General features: G+C 38.1%; 1 long non-coding RNA gene across 1 annotated transcript in view; it reads right to left on the minus strand.

Moving 5' to 3' along the window:
- LOC309661551 overlaps positions 1–11,004 on the minus strand; it is a 297,158-nt gene extending 286,154 nt beyond the window's left edge. Inside the window, exon 1 of the long non-coding RNA XR_014264070.1 lies at positions 1,409–11,004. This is a non-coding gene — a long non-coding RNA (uncharacterized lncRNA). The remainder of the gene's footprint in view (positions 1–1,408) is intronic.
- Positions 11,005–13,965: the final 2,961 nt, after the last annotated feature.

The raw sequence follows: 13,965 nt of genomic DNA on the forward strand, positions 1-13,965 counted from the left end.
AACAAACTGCCCATGCCACTCAATTATGAATCATACTTTGAGGAACCATTTGGGGATGCAAGAATGAAAGAAGAGGTAAAGCAATATGTACTACTTGGACACATTCCATTTAGCTGAAAAGTTGACAAAACCCAATACTCCATAAGAGATTCACTGAAGGCTGGACATGTCTCCTTTTGAGGTGCCTCCTTTTGCGTGAACACCACACAGAGAATCACAAATCTGAACAGGATCCAGAAGATAATCTAGTGCTAGTCCAACCCCGTGCCTGCAGACCGAGTTTATGAGGCATTTTCAAGTTACATAACTGGTTTATAGCAGAGGCAGGAGGAGAACATCATCTCCAAATTCCCAGCCCAGAGTTTACACACCTCTTACCAACAGGGCAAACTTGACCCACTTACTTTCTGTTGCATCACTGTCTGTATCTATAAAATGGAGGTAATATTAAAACCTATCTTGTTAAGGCTGTTCTGAGGATAAAAACAGTCAAGTCGTATAAGTTAACATTTTAAAAAATGATACTTCTAATTATATTTTCCACCATTGCAAATGTAAAAAGAGCAAACAAGGTCCTTCTTTAACAAGGAAGTATATGACCTGGCTTCTTTCTTTTTTTTTTTTTTTTTAAATTTTATAGTTGACTTAGAATGTTGTATTAGTTTCAGGTGTACAGCAAAGTGATTCAGTTATACATATACATATGTTAATTCTTTTTCAGATTCTTTTTTTTTTTTTTTAATTTTATTTTTAGCTGTGTTGGGTCTTTGTTTCTGTGCAAGGGCTTTCTCTAGTTGCAGCAAGCAGGGGCCACTCTTCATCGTAGTGCGCGGGCCTCTCACTATCGCAGCCTCTCTTGTTGCGGAGCACAGGCTCCAGATGCGCAGGCTCAGTAGTTGTGGCTCACGGGCCTAGTGGCTCCGTGGTATGTGAGGTCTTCCCAGACCAGGGTTCGAACCTGTGTCCCCTGCATTGGCAGGCAGATTCTCAACCACTGCGCCACCAGGGAAGCCCTTTTTCAGATTCTTTACCCATATAGGCTATTGCAGATTATTGAGTAGAGTTCCCTGTGCTATACAATAGGTCCTTGTTGGTTATCTATTTTATATATAGTGGTGTGTGTATGTTAATCCCAAGGTCCTAATTTATCCCTCCCTGCCCAAGTTTCTCCTTTGGTAACCGTGCATTTGTTTTCGAAATCTGTGAGTTTGTTTCTGTTTTGTAAATAAGTTCATTTGTATTATTTTTTAAAATTAGATTCCACATATGAGTGATATTATATGATATTTGTTTTTCTCTGACTTCTTCCCTTAGTATGATAATCTCTAGGTCCATCCATGTTGCTGCAAATGGCATTATTTCGTTCTTTTTTATGGCTGAGTAATATTACATTGTATATATGTACCACATCTTCTTTATCCATTCCTCTGTCGATGGACATTTAGGTTGCTTCCATGTCTTGGCTATTGTAGTAGAGCTGCAATGAATATTGGGGTTGCATGTATCTTTTTGAACTATGGTTTTCTCCCAATATATGCCCAGTAGTGGGATTGCTGGGTAATATGGTAGTTCTATTTCTAGTTTTTTAAGGAACCTCCATACTGTTCTCCATAGAGGTTGTACCAATTTACATTCCCACCAACAGTGTAGGAGGGTTCCCTTTTCTCCACACCCTCTCCAGCATTTATTTTTTGTGGCCTGGCTTATTTCTAAGCCTGGTGTTTGCTCCTCTGTAGGGACAGCTGAGCAAGGACCTTACCTGGGTCAGTCACGTCGAGTGGAGGCTTAAGAAGAGGGTTAGGTCAAGCCAGAAAAGCAAGTCCAATGCAAGTCTCCAGGTGAAAGGAGTCTAAGACAATATCAGGGGGCATCCTGGGAGATGAAGAGAAGAGAAGCAGATTCAAGTGGGCAAATACAAGATCGATTTTTATTTGTCCCTGAGGTGGGGTATTACTCTCTGGGACAGTTGTTGCATGTTCCTCATTCATGCTTTTGTGGGAAAGCCAGGTTTTAAAATTTTTTAAATTTTTATTCTATTTGAATTCTTTTTATTTTTACATAAATAAATGTTATGTGGCAAGATATTGATTTTAATTTTGAGTCATGATTTGAAAAAGTGATTTCTGATTTTGCCTATATGACGTTCTGGAAACGGCAAAACTACAAAGATGGTAAAAGTGGTTGTCAGAGGTTAGTGGAGAGAGACGCATGAATTGTCAGAGCACAGAGGATTTTTAGAACAGTGAAATTATTCTGTATGTTATAATTGTGGGTATGTGGTGTTATACATTTGTTCAAATTCGTAGAATGTACACCAAGAGTGAACCCTAATCTAAGCTATGAACTTTGGACGATAATGATCTGTAAATGTGGGTTCATTGATTGCAACCACTCTGATGTGGGATGTTGTTTGTGGGGGAGGCTGGGGGAGGGGTGGACAAGGGGTATATGAAAACTCTCTGTACTTTCTGCTCAATTTTATTGTGCTTCAAAACTGCTCTAAAAAATAAGGTTTATTTTTTTAAGTGATTTTTCTCCTTTTAAGGTTTTATAAATTTTTTCAAAAATACAAAAGTAGAAAGAATAGAATGAACCCATCAAGCCAGCTTCAGTAATTATCAACACACAGCCAATCTTGTTTAATCTATACACCCATTCATTTCCCTCCACTCACTCCACTGGGTTATTTTGAAACAAATCCCAGACATCAACCATCTCATCAAGCCAGGTTAATTACAAGGAGCTGAGAAAGACTGAACCAAACAGCAGAGACTCACTGTAACATAAGATTTCAAAAGTCCTCACCATTTTCCTCATTATGCAATAATAGCTAAAAATGGAAATTTCAGAATAACTTCATATTCAGTCATGTAAGCTAATCATGTGAATTAATTTGACATGAATTATTTTCTTGTATTTTGCCTTTTTTTAAATTAAAGTATAGAGTTGATTTACAATATTATATTATTTTCAAGTATACAGTATAGTGACTCAGTATTTTTATAGATTATACTCCATTATAACTTGTTACAAGACAATGGCTATAATTCCCTGTGCTATACAGTGTATTCTTGTTGTTTATCTATGTTAGTTAGTAATTTGTATCTCTTAGTCCCAAAGTCTGAATTTGTCCCTCCCTTCTTCCCTTTCCGCTTTGGTAACCACAAGTTTGTTTTCTGTATCTGTGAGTGTTCTTCTGTTTTGCATATACATTCATTTGTATTATTTTTTATTATTTATTATTATATTTTATTATCATTTTTTAGATTCCACATATAAGTGATACCATACAGTATTTGACTTATTTCACTAAGCATAATATTCCTTAGGTCCATCAACATTACTGCAAATGGCAGAATTTTACTCTTTTTTTTTTTACAGCTGAGTACTATTCCGTTATATATATATCTATATATATATATATATATATATATATATATATATATATATATATATACACACACCACATCTTCTTTATCCATTCACCTGTTGGTGGGCACTTGGGTTGCTTCCATGTCTTGGCTATTACAAATAGTGCCACTATGAACATTGGGGTGCATGTATCTTTTTGAATTAGTGTTTTTGTTTTCTTCCAGTATATATCCAGGAGTGGAATTGCTGAATCATATGGTAGTTCTACTTTTAGTTTGAAACCTCCATACTGTTTCCACAGTGGCTGTACCAATTAACATTCCCACCAACAGTGTACAAGGGTTCCCTTTTCTCCACACCATCACCAACATTTGTTATTTGTAGACTTTTTGACAATAGCCATTCTGACAGGTGTGAGGTGATATCTCGTTTTTTTGATTTGCATTTTTCTAATAATTAGTGATGTTGAGCTGAGCATCATGTGCCTATTAGCCATCTATATGTCTTCTTCAGAAAAATGTCTATACAGGTCTTCTGCCCATTTTCTGATTGAGTTTGATTTTTTTGGTTTTGGTTGTTTTTTTTTTAATTGAGTTGTATGAGCTATTTATAGATTTTGGTTATTAATCCCTTATTGGTCATATCATTTGCAAATATTTTCTCTCATCCAGTAGGGTTTTTTTTGTTTTGTCAATGGTTTCCTTCACTTTGCAAAATATTTTAAGTTTAATTAGGTCCCATTTGTTTATTTTTGCTTTATTTATTTCTTTTGCCTTAGGAGACAGATCCAAAAAAAATATTGACACAACTTATGTCAAGGAGTGTTCTGCCTATGTTCTCTTCTAGGAGTTTTATAGTTTCAGGTCTTACATTTAGGTCTTTAAACCATTTTGAGTTTATTTTTGTATATGGTGTGAGGGAGTGTTCTAATTTCATTCTTTTACATGTAGCTATCCAGTTTTCCCAGCAGTACTTGCTGAAGAAACTCTTTTCTCCATTGTATATTCTTGCCTTCTTTGTCATAGATTAATTGACCATAAGTGCGTGGGTTTACTTCTGGTCTCTCTATTATGTTTCATTTATCTACTTGACTGTTTTTCTGCCAGTGCTTTATTTATTTATTTTTTTATTTAACACCTTTATTGGAGTATAACTGCTTTACAATATTGTGTTAGTTTCTGCTGTATAACAAAGTGAATCAGCTATATGTATACATATATCCCCATATCCCCTCCCTCTTGCATCTCCCTCCAACCCTCCCTATCCCACCCCACTAGGTGGCCACAAAGCACTGAGCTGATCTCCCTGTGCTATGCAGCTGCTTCGCACTAGCTATCTGTTTTACATTTGGTAGTGTATATATGTAATGCTACTCTCTCACTTTGTCCCAGCTTACCCTTCCCTCTCCCCATGTCTTCAAGTCTATTCTCTACGTCTGTGTCTTTATTCCTGTCCTGCCCCTAGGTTCATCAGAACCATTTTTCTTTCTTTTTCTTTTTTTTTTAGATTCCATATATATGTGTTAGCATACGGTATTTGTTTTTATTTGTTTTTCTCTTTCTGACTTACTTCACTCTGTATGACAGATTCTAGGTCCATCCACCTCACTACAAACAACTCAATTTCATTTCTTTTTATGGCTGAGTAATATTCCATTGTATATATGTGCCACATCTTCTTTATACATTCATCTATTGATGGACACTTAGGTTGCTTCCATGTCCTGGCTATTGTAAATAGAGCTGCAATGAACATTGTGGTATATGACTCTTTTTGAATTATGGTTTTCTCAGGGTATATGCCCAGTAGTGGAATTTCTGGGTCATATGGTACTTCTATTTTTAGTTTTTTAAGGAATCTCCATACTGTTCTCCATAGTGGCTGTATCAATTTACATTCCCACCAACAGTGCGAGAGGGTTCCCTTTTATCCACACCCTCTCCAGCATTTATTGTTTGTAGATTTTTTGATGATGGCCATTCTGACCGGTGTGAGGTGATACCTCATTGCAGTTTTGATTTGCATTTCTCTAATGATTAGTGATGTTGAGCATATTTTCATGTGTTTGTTGGCAGTCTGCATATCTTCTTTGGAGAAATGTGTATTTAGGTCTTCTGCCCATTTTTGGATTGGGTTGTTTATTTTTTTGATATTGAGCTGCATGAGCTGCTTGTATATTTTGGAGATTAGTCTTTGTCAGTTGCTTTGTTTGCAAATATTTCCTCCCATTCTGAGGGTTGTCTTTTCGTCTTGTTTATGGTTTCCTTTGCTGTGCAAAAGCGTTTAAGTTTAATTAGGTCTCATTTGTTTATTTTTGTTTTTATTTCCATTTCTCTAGGAGGTGGGTCAAAAAAGGATCTTGCTGTGATTTATGTCAAAGAGTGTTCTTCCTATGTTTCCCTCTTAGAGTTTTATAGTGTTTGGCCTTACATTTAGGTCTTTAATCCATTTTGAGTTTATTTTTGTATATTATGTGAGGGAGTGTTCTAATTTCATTCTTTTACATGTAGCTATCCAGTTTTCCCAGCAGTACTTGTTGAAGAAACTCTTTTCTCCATTGTGTATTCTTGCCTTCTTTGTCATAGATTCACTGACCATAAGTGCATGGGTTTATTTCTGGGCTCTCTATTATGTTTCATTTATCTACTTGTCTGTTTTTGTGCCAGTACTTTAGCATTCTTTGTTTTATGTCTAAAATTTTTGGATAGTTTTTCCCTAAATCCACAGTATCTCCATCTTTCCCAACCTCCAAATTTAATTTTTTCTATACTGTCAAAACAAAATCTCTCTGTAAAAATTGGGAAATGTCATGACCATTGTAATGACAAAGTGAATAATTTACGAAAATTCTGAAAGAGAAAAAAACTCTATAAATAGTGTCTAAGTTTTCTTATGACCCTTAAAGATGTTTTAAGAAGTAAGTAAAGCCCATGCTTTTATTATCATATTTTCTTTGGTACCAGGATATCTCTTTATGGACAGGGTTCTCATTTATCACTTAAGTAAGCTATTATGAGGCACAGATTGGCCAAAAGTCCTAGAATGCTGAAGTCAGTGACCTGAGTTTCCTCAGGGACTAGTTAAGTAACTTCATATGATATGCCTAGAAACCCTGACAACAATATTACTTGATAAATCAGGGCAGGGCTGGAGATCCTCTTTTTGATAAATATTACTGTAGGTCATATTGCAATAAGGATCTCCATTTAAACATGGTGTATTTAATACCATGTTTATCTCCACTACCTACCAAGACTCACTAAAACTAGAGTAAGGAAATTTAAAAGATATGAAGCCAAAAGAATAAAGAAAAATGGAGATAAGAAAGAGGAAATGAGAAAAAAGCAGGTAAAATGTCAACATTTTAGAAACTAGAAAGTAGACAGATGAATAATAACTGATGTATAAAGCTGAAATTGAATTGTTACCAGGAGAAAAACCAATAAAAAGTAAGGTATTTCCTACTACAGTGAACCTCCTCCTCTTACGGCTGCCACTGAAAAGTTGTGGAAGCACCAGGCCCACCTGCAGGTGGATGTTAGGATTAGGGCTAAAAATTGGAGGATTGACTGAAATTTGATATAAGGAACAAATATACTAATTATAAAGAGTTCAAGATCCCCATGCACACCCTAGGTAGCCAGGCTAGTTCCTCACTCTGGCAGAAGACTCTGCCACTCTGGTTGATTCTCTTGGGACCATGCAGTCCATGGAGCTAGAGACATTGTAACAGAGAAGAGCAAACCTGACTCCATATTGAATCTATTCCTTTAGCTCTAACCTTTGTGTTCTGTTGCCTATGCTTAGTCAACTGGCTCTGCACCTTTGTAAAAGAGTGTTGCCTGTAGCCTGAAATGTACATAATAACCCTTTCTCAAGGCTCTGCCTCCCATGCCGGACCCTTAAAGGTATAACACTTTAAAGCTAAAAAGTTGCAGAACAGAAAATGGGAGGTTTACAGGAACATGCTGACCAGACCTATCTGGGCAGCTGCAAGAATAAAGGATTATCACATCCCCTCTGTGCAACAACCAGCCACACCCCCTTACCTTTTAGTGTAAAAGGAGCCTGAATTCTAACATGGATAAGATGGTTCTTTGGGACACTAGTCAACCATCTTCGCAGTCTACTCGCTTTCCAAATAAAGTTGCTATTCCTTGCCCCAACACTTGTCTTTCAATTTATTGACCTGTCATGCGGCGAGCAGTATGAGCTTGGATTCAGTAACAACATTACATACAGCTGAAAGTGGTGGTACGGGACTGAATTGAAGGCAAGTATAGAAATCTACATCCTCAAAAGTGAGACTTCTAAATCCACAGCTGTCCACCACCAACCTCCCTATGGCTTCCAAAACATGAGCGATAAATCCATAGGCAGAAGACTGGAGAATTTCTCTCTGAGGAAACTGACTAAATCAGGAAAAAAAGAGCAAAATAATATTGATATTCAGGGGCCTCCCCTTGATCATGCAGTGATGAAGACCACCAGTCGGCAAGGCCTACAATGCACAGGAATTCCCAGCAGCTTTTTAGGGATCCTGTTGCTGGCTGCAGAGCTCCAGACAATTGCTCTCTGATTGTCCCCGAGATTTCTTAAACTGCTCTCGTCTGTTTAAATCATCCAGAGGAAATTCTGGTGTGCACGACTAAGAATCATGAAAATTACCATACGATGAAAAATAGAATGCTACCCAGACATTAAAATTATGAAGTTCACTGACGTGTCCTCATATACAAAGAGTTCCAAGGTATGTTGTTAAACAACGAAAAAGAAAAGGTGCAGAACAATGTGCAGTATTCAAAATAAATAAATATAAGAAGGACCCTTAGAGTCACTGAAATCTATTAACTTGATAGGATGCTGAAATATCGCCATATATGGGGAGTCAGATCGTCATTGTGGAAAGAACAAAACCTTAATATAAAGCAGACCTATGTTCAAACCCTAGTTTTGGCAGTGAATGGCCATTAGGTCTTTGACAAATCTCTATCCTTACCTTCTCTGAAGCTCAGTTTAGAAACATGTAAAATAATGGCAATATCTGGTGCTATCATTGTAAAAATTTAAAAAGATGGTGGTAAAGCTCTGAGTATAGTGCCTGGCCACTTTCAGGCTCTCAAGAAGTGGTACCCACTTACCTAGTGGTGCTCCCCCCTCGCTTACCACGTGGATGGGAAACCCTAAACCCTGGTTTGGTTCACATCGTGGGGTGTCCGAGGGAAGTGGAGGAAGGCTGGAACAGACAATGGACCGGTTGTCTATCCTGCATTAAAGCAGAGTGTGGATCATTGGCAATTACACTTTGGGCTGAGGAACCTTAGCATTATGAGAACAGAAACTTGGCTGGCATCCCTTTTCCCCCATTTCCCTCATCCCCAAGGTCTGGCTCTAGAAATGGACGTGCTAACCAGTGGAGTGGGTAGGCATGCGTGACTGGGAGAATGACGACTGAATAGCTAAGCCATCAAGGCATGAGGTTGTGTGAGGCTAGGTGCCACTTAGGATGGCAATGTAGTGGGTACGCTGGGAAACCAGCAAGGAGTAGGCACCACCACCCCCCCACCCACCCAGCCCCGTCACAGGTGTGGCACTGCCACATCAAGCCAGCTGTTTGAGGCTCTACTTCACAGAGAAGTAGAATTAGGAGAAAAAAAACTCCTGTGAAATCCAGGCCTTAAAAGTTGTGCTTGGGGAAATGCTTTATACTATTAAGCGAAGGGGGGAAAAAAAAAAAGACTAAAATTCAGTGTGTAGAGATGCTTGTGTGTGTGTATGTGTGTATATGGCCGTCCCTCAGTATCCCTGGGGGATGGATTCCAAGACCCTCTGTGGATACCAAAGCCCACAGAAGCTCAAATCCCTTCTATAGGAGGATGTAGTATTTGCATATAACCTATGCACATCCTCCTGTATACTTTAAATCATCTCTAGATTTCTTATAATATGTAGTATGATGTAAATGCTATATAAATAGTTGTCAGGCGTGCAGCAAATTCAAGTTTTGCTTTTTGGAACTTTCTGGAATTTTAAAAAATATTTTCAATCGATGGTTATTGGAATCTGTGTATGTAAAACCTGCCGATAAGGAGAGCTGACTGTGTGTGTGTGTTTGTGTCTGTAACTAAAGAAGACTAGAAGGGAATATACCAAAAGGTCAGCAATAATTTACAGTTTAAAGGAAGATTTCAGAGAAATCCAAATCCTGGAAAAACAATATAACCATTTTAAAGGGTAAGAGTTAATACACAAACCAACCCAAATCTCATATAATTCACTTCAGTTTTGGCCAGAAAAAAAAAAAAAATCAAAGTAATCATACTATCAACATGAAATAAATAACCCTTAGGCTGTTGGTGTTCTTTTCATCTCATTGCTCTAGAGGCATGCTGATTTGTGGGCTTTGGTTCTTGGTTTAGATAATGATCTTTAAGATTGTTTCTGGGTGTGTCGGAAGAAGCCAGCAGGGTAGTGAAAGCTGGAACTCCACAGCCCTGCAATTCTTATTTTTGTTTCTCCTTTGCACAGAAAGCTGATACTCTGTGTTCAGTCTTTTCCTTTGAGTTGCAGGGCTCAAGCAGAAGAAAACAAAGAAATCTTTTCCTGATTAACATATTGAAATACACTTGGAGAAGTTAGGCTGTCATTATCTGCTTTTAACTTCCTCCTGGAAAGAGATACTGTTTGTGCTTAAGGATATTTCAGAGCAGCAAATAATTTTCAGTGTTATAAGCAGGTGTGGAAACAGGAATAACATCTTTAAGTGGTAATATCCTACTAGCTATAATTAAAATAACACTCCTTAAGCAAAATATAAAATAAAACGACACTCTTTTTGTGGGAGCTCCCTGGTGGTCCAATGGTTAGGACTCGGTGCTTTCACTGCTGTGGTTCCGGGTTCAATCCCTGGTAGGGGAACTAAGATCCCACAAGCTATGCCGCATGGCCAAACAAAAACAAAAACAACCTCTTTTTTCCTTGCCCAGCTGAGCCAATGGTTTTCAATAACTGGAATGCCTGAATAAAACGGCTAATTAGAATGATAACAAGTCTTAAAAACTAATGTAAGTAGAAAGTATTTCTTATTTTATAAATTTCACGTCAACCCTATGAGGTTTATAGTATTATTTGTTCAGTTTTACAGATGAGGAAACAGGCTTATGGAGATTAAATACCTTGCCTAAAGCTATTCACATGTCAGGAAGTAAAAGAGCCAGAATGACAAATTAGGGCAGCCTGCCTGGGAAGCCCAGGCTCTTGCCCAACGGATGACATGGCCTTGCTACAGCCAACCACCCAAAACGGCTTAAAGTGTCAGGTCACCTCTCCTTCCCATCTCTCAGTCTCCCAATCCCCTCCCTCCACTGTCTCCACTACTGCCTACTACACACTGACACTGTGATTTGCCAGGGCAAATCTAGAACTATTGAAAAGTCTGACTCTCCTGAGGTCAGAAGGACTGAGGTCAGAAAGAATGTGTATTTTAGAACAAGATTTTAAACAAGCCAGGAAGAACTAGCTCTTTATTTTTTTATTTTTTTATTTTTTCTCCCCGCTCCCCTGAACTTGCTCTTTAAAGTAATACCATAAATAAATCATTTCCAAGGCAATAGTTGTGTTTGTGTGTGTATGTGTGTGTGTGTGTGTGTGCACGTGTGCACATGCATGTTTATTTGGGCAAATTTAGATTTCTTTATTTTTAAATTAATTAATTAATTTATTTTTCTCTGCGTTGGGTCTTCTTTGCTGCCCGTGGGCTTTGTCTAGTTGCAGTGAGCGGGGGCTACTCTTCGTTGCGGTGCGCAGGCTCTAGAGCACAGGCTCAGTACTTGTGGCGCACGGACTTAGCTGCTCTGTGGTATGGGGGATCTTCGTGGACCAGGGATCGAACCCATGTCCCCTGCATTGGCAGGTGGATTCTCAACCACTGCACCACCAGGGAAGTCCCAAATTTGGATTTCTTGATATTCAGTTTTGATGGGTAGGTAGAACACACTTTTACAAAATACATTCCAGAATTGAGCAGTCGGGAAATATAGAATGAAAACAAGATTAAAGAACCATATTGAATTTATTATGAAATAGAGATCATTTTATTTAAAAAGAGTAAGTAGATACTGAGGAACCCAACTGCGTATATGGAGGGCCAACTATAAATTATCCTTGGATTTTGACTCCGTGGAGGGTGGGCGTCCCTAACCCCTGCGTTGTTCAAGGGGCAACTACATTTGCCTTTTATTAATCAATGTTGGGGTTTGCACATAGTTTATATATTAAAGGAAATAGCATCTGAGAGTATTGTGAGCTCCATCAGGGCAGAGACCAATGCAGGTCTGCTTCACAGACAAAACTATAATTCGAAAACATTCATTCACCCCTATGATGATGAGCATCTTTTCATGTGCCTATTGGCCATCTGTATATCTTCTTTGGAGAAATGTCTATTTAGGTCATCTGCCCATTTTTTTTATTTTATTTTATTTATTTATTTATGGCTGTGTTGGGTCTTCGTTTCTGCGCGAGGGCTTTCTCTAGTTGCGGCAAGTGGGGGCCACTCTTCAACGTGATGTGCGGGCCTCTCACTATCGCGGCCTCTCTTGTTGGGAACACAAGCTCCAGACTCGCAGCATCAGTAATTGTGGCGCACGGGCCCAGTTGCTCCGCGGCATGTGGGATCTTCCCAGATCAGGGCTCGAACCCGTGTCCCCTGCATTGGCAGGCAGATTCTCAACCACTGCGCCACCAGGGAAGTCCGGTCATCTGCCCAGTTTTTGATTGGGTTGTTTGTTTTTTTACTATTGAGTTGAATGAGCTGTTTGTGTATTTTGGAAATTAAGCCCTTGTCGGTCGCATCATTTGCAAATATTTTCTCCCAGTCTGTAGGTTGTCTTTTCATTTTGTTTATGGTTTCCTTTGCTATACAGAAGCTTGTAAGTGTGATTAGGTCCCATTTGTTTATTTTTGCCTTTATTTCTATTTCCTTGGGAGACCGACCTAATAAAACATTGGTTCGATTTATGTCAGAGAATGTTTTGCCTATGTTCTCTTCTAGGAGCTTTATGGTGTTATGTCTTGTATTTAAGTCTTTAAGCCATTTTGAGTTTATTTTTGTGTATGGTGTGAGGGTGTGTTCTAACTTCATTGGTTTACATGTGGCTGTTCAACTTTTCCAACACCACTTGTTGAAGAGACTGTCTTTTCCCTTTTGTATATTCTTGCCTCCTTTGTTGAAGATTAATTTTCCATAGATGTGTGGGTTTATTTCTGGGCTCTCTATTCTGTTCCATTGATCCATATGTCTGTTTTTGTGCCTATATATGCTGTTTTGTTTACTGTAGCTTTGTAGTATTATCTGAAGTCTGGGAGGGTTATTCCTCCTGCTTTCTTCCTTCTTTTTCCTAAGGATTGCTTTGGCAATTCTGAGTCTTTTATGGTTCCATATAAATTTTAGGATTATTTGTTCTAGTTCTGTGAAAACTGCCATGGGTAATTTGATAGGGATCACATTAAATCTGTAGATTGCTTTGGGTAGTATAGCCATTTTAACAATATTAATTCTTCCAGTCCAAGAGCATGGGAATATATCTTTTCAAATTAATGTTTTTATTTTCTTCAGATATATACCCAGGAGTAGAATTGCTAGATCTTATGGTAGTTCTATTTTTAGTTTTTTGAGGACACCCCATACTGTTTCCACAGTGCCTACACCAATTTATATTCCCACCAACAGTTACAAGGGTTCCCTCTTCTCCACATCCTTGTCAACATTTGTTATTTGAGGTCTTTTTGATGATAGCCATCTGACAGGTGTGAAGTGATATATCACTGTGGTTTTGATTTGCATTTCTGTGATAATTACTGATGTTGAGCACATTTTCATGTGTCTGCTGGCCATTTGTATGTCTTCTTTGGAAAAATGTCTACTCAGGTCTTCTGCCCATTTTTTAATCAGGTTGTTGTTGTTTTCTTTATATTGAGCTGTATGAGCTGTTTATATATTTTGGATATTAATCCCTTATTGGTCATAACATTTGCAAATATTTTCTCCCATTCAGTAGGTTGTCTTTTCATTTTGTCAATGGTTTCCATTGCTATGCAAAAGCTTTTAAGTTTAATTAGGTCCCATTTGTTTATTTTTGCTTTTGTTTCTGTTGCCTAGGAAACAGATCAAAAAAAATATTGCTATGGTTTATGGCAAAGAGTGTTCTGCCAATGTTTTCTTCTAGGAGTTTTATGATTTCCAGTCTCACATTTAGATTTTTAATCCATCTTGAGTTTATTTTTGTGTATAGTGTGAGAAAATGTTCTAATGGCATTCTTTTACATGTAGCTGTCCAGTTTTCCCAGCACCACTTATTAAAGAGACTGTCTTTTCTCCATTGTATATTCTTGCCTCCTTTGTCATAGATTAATTGACCATGAGTGCACGGGTGTACTTCTGGGCTCTCTATTATGTTCCATTGATCTATGTGCCTGTGTCTGTGCTAGTACCATACTGTTTTGATGACTGTAGTGTTGTACTATAGTCTGAAGTCTGGGAGCATTACACCTCCAGCTCTGTTCTTTTTCTCAAGGTTGTTTTGGCTATTTGGG

The sequence above is a fragment of the Balaenoptera physalus genome (genome assembly GCF_965194825.1).
Source record: "Balaenoptera physalus genome assembly, chromosome: 5".
Lineage (NCBI taxonomy): Eukaryota > Metazoa > Chordata > Mammalia > Artiodactyla > Balaenopteridae > Balaenoptera > Balaenoptera physalus.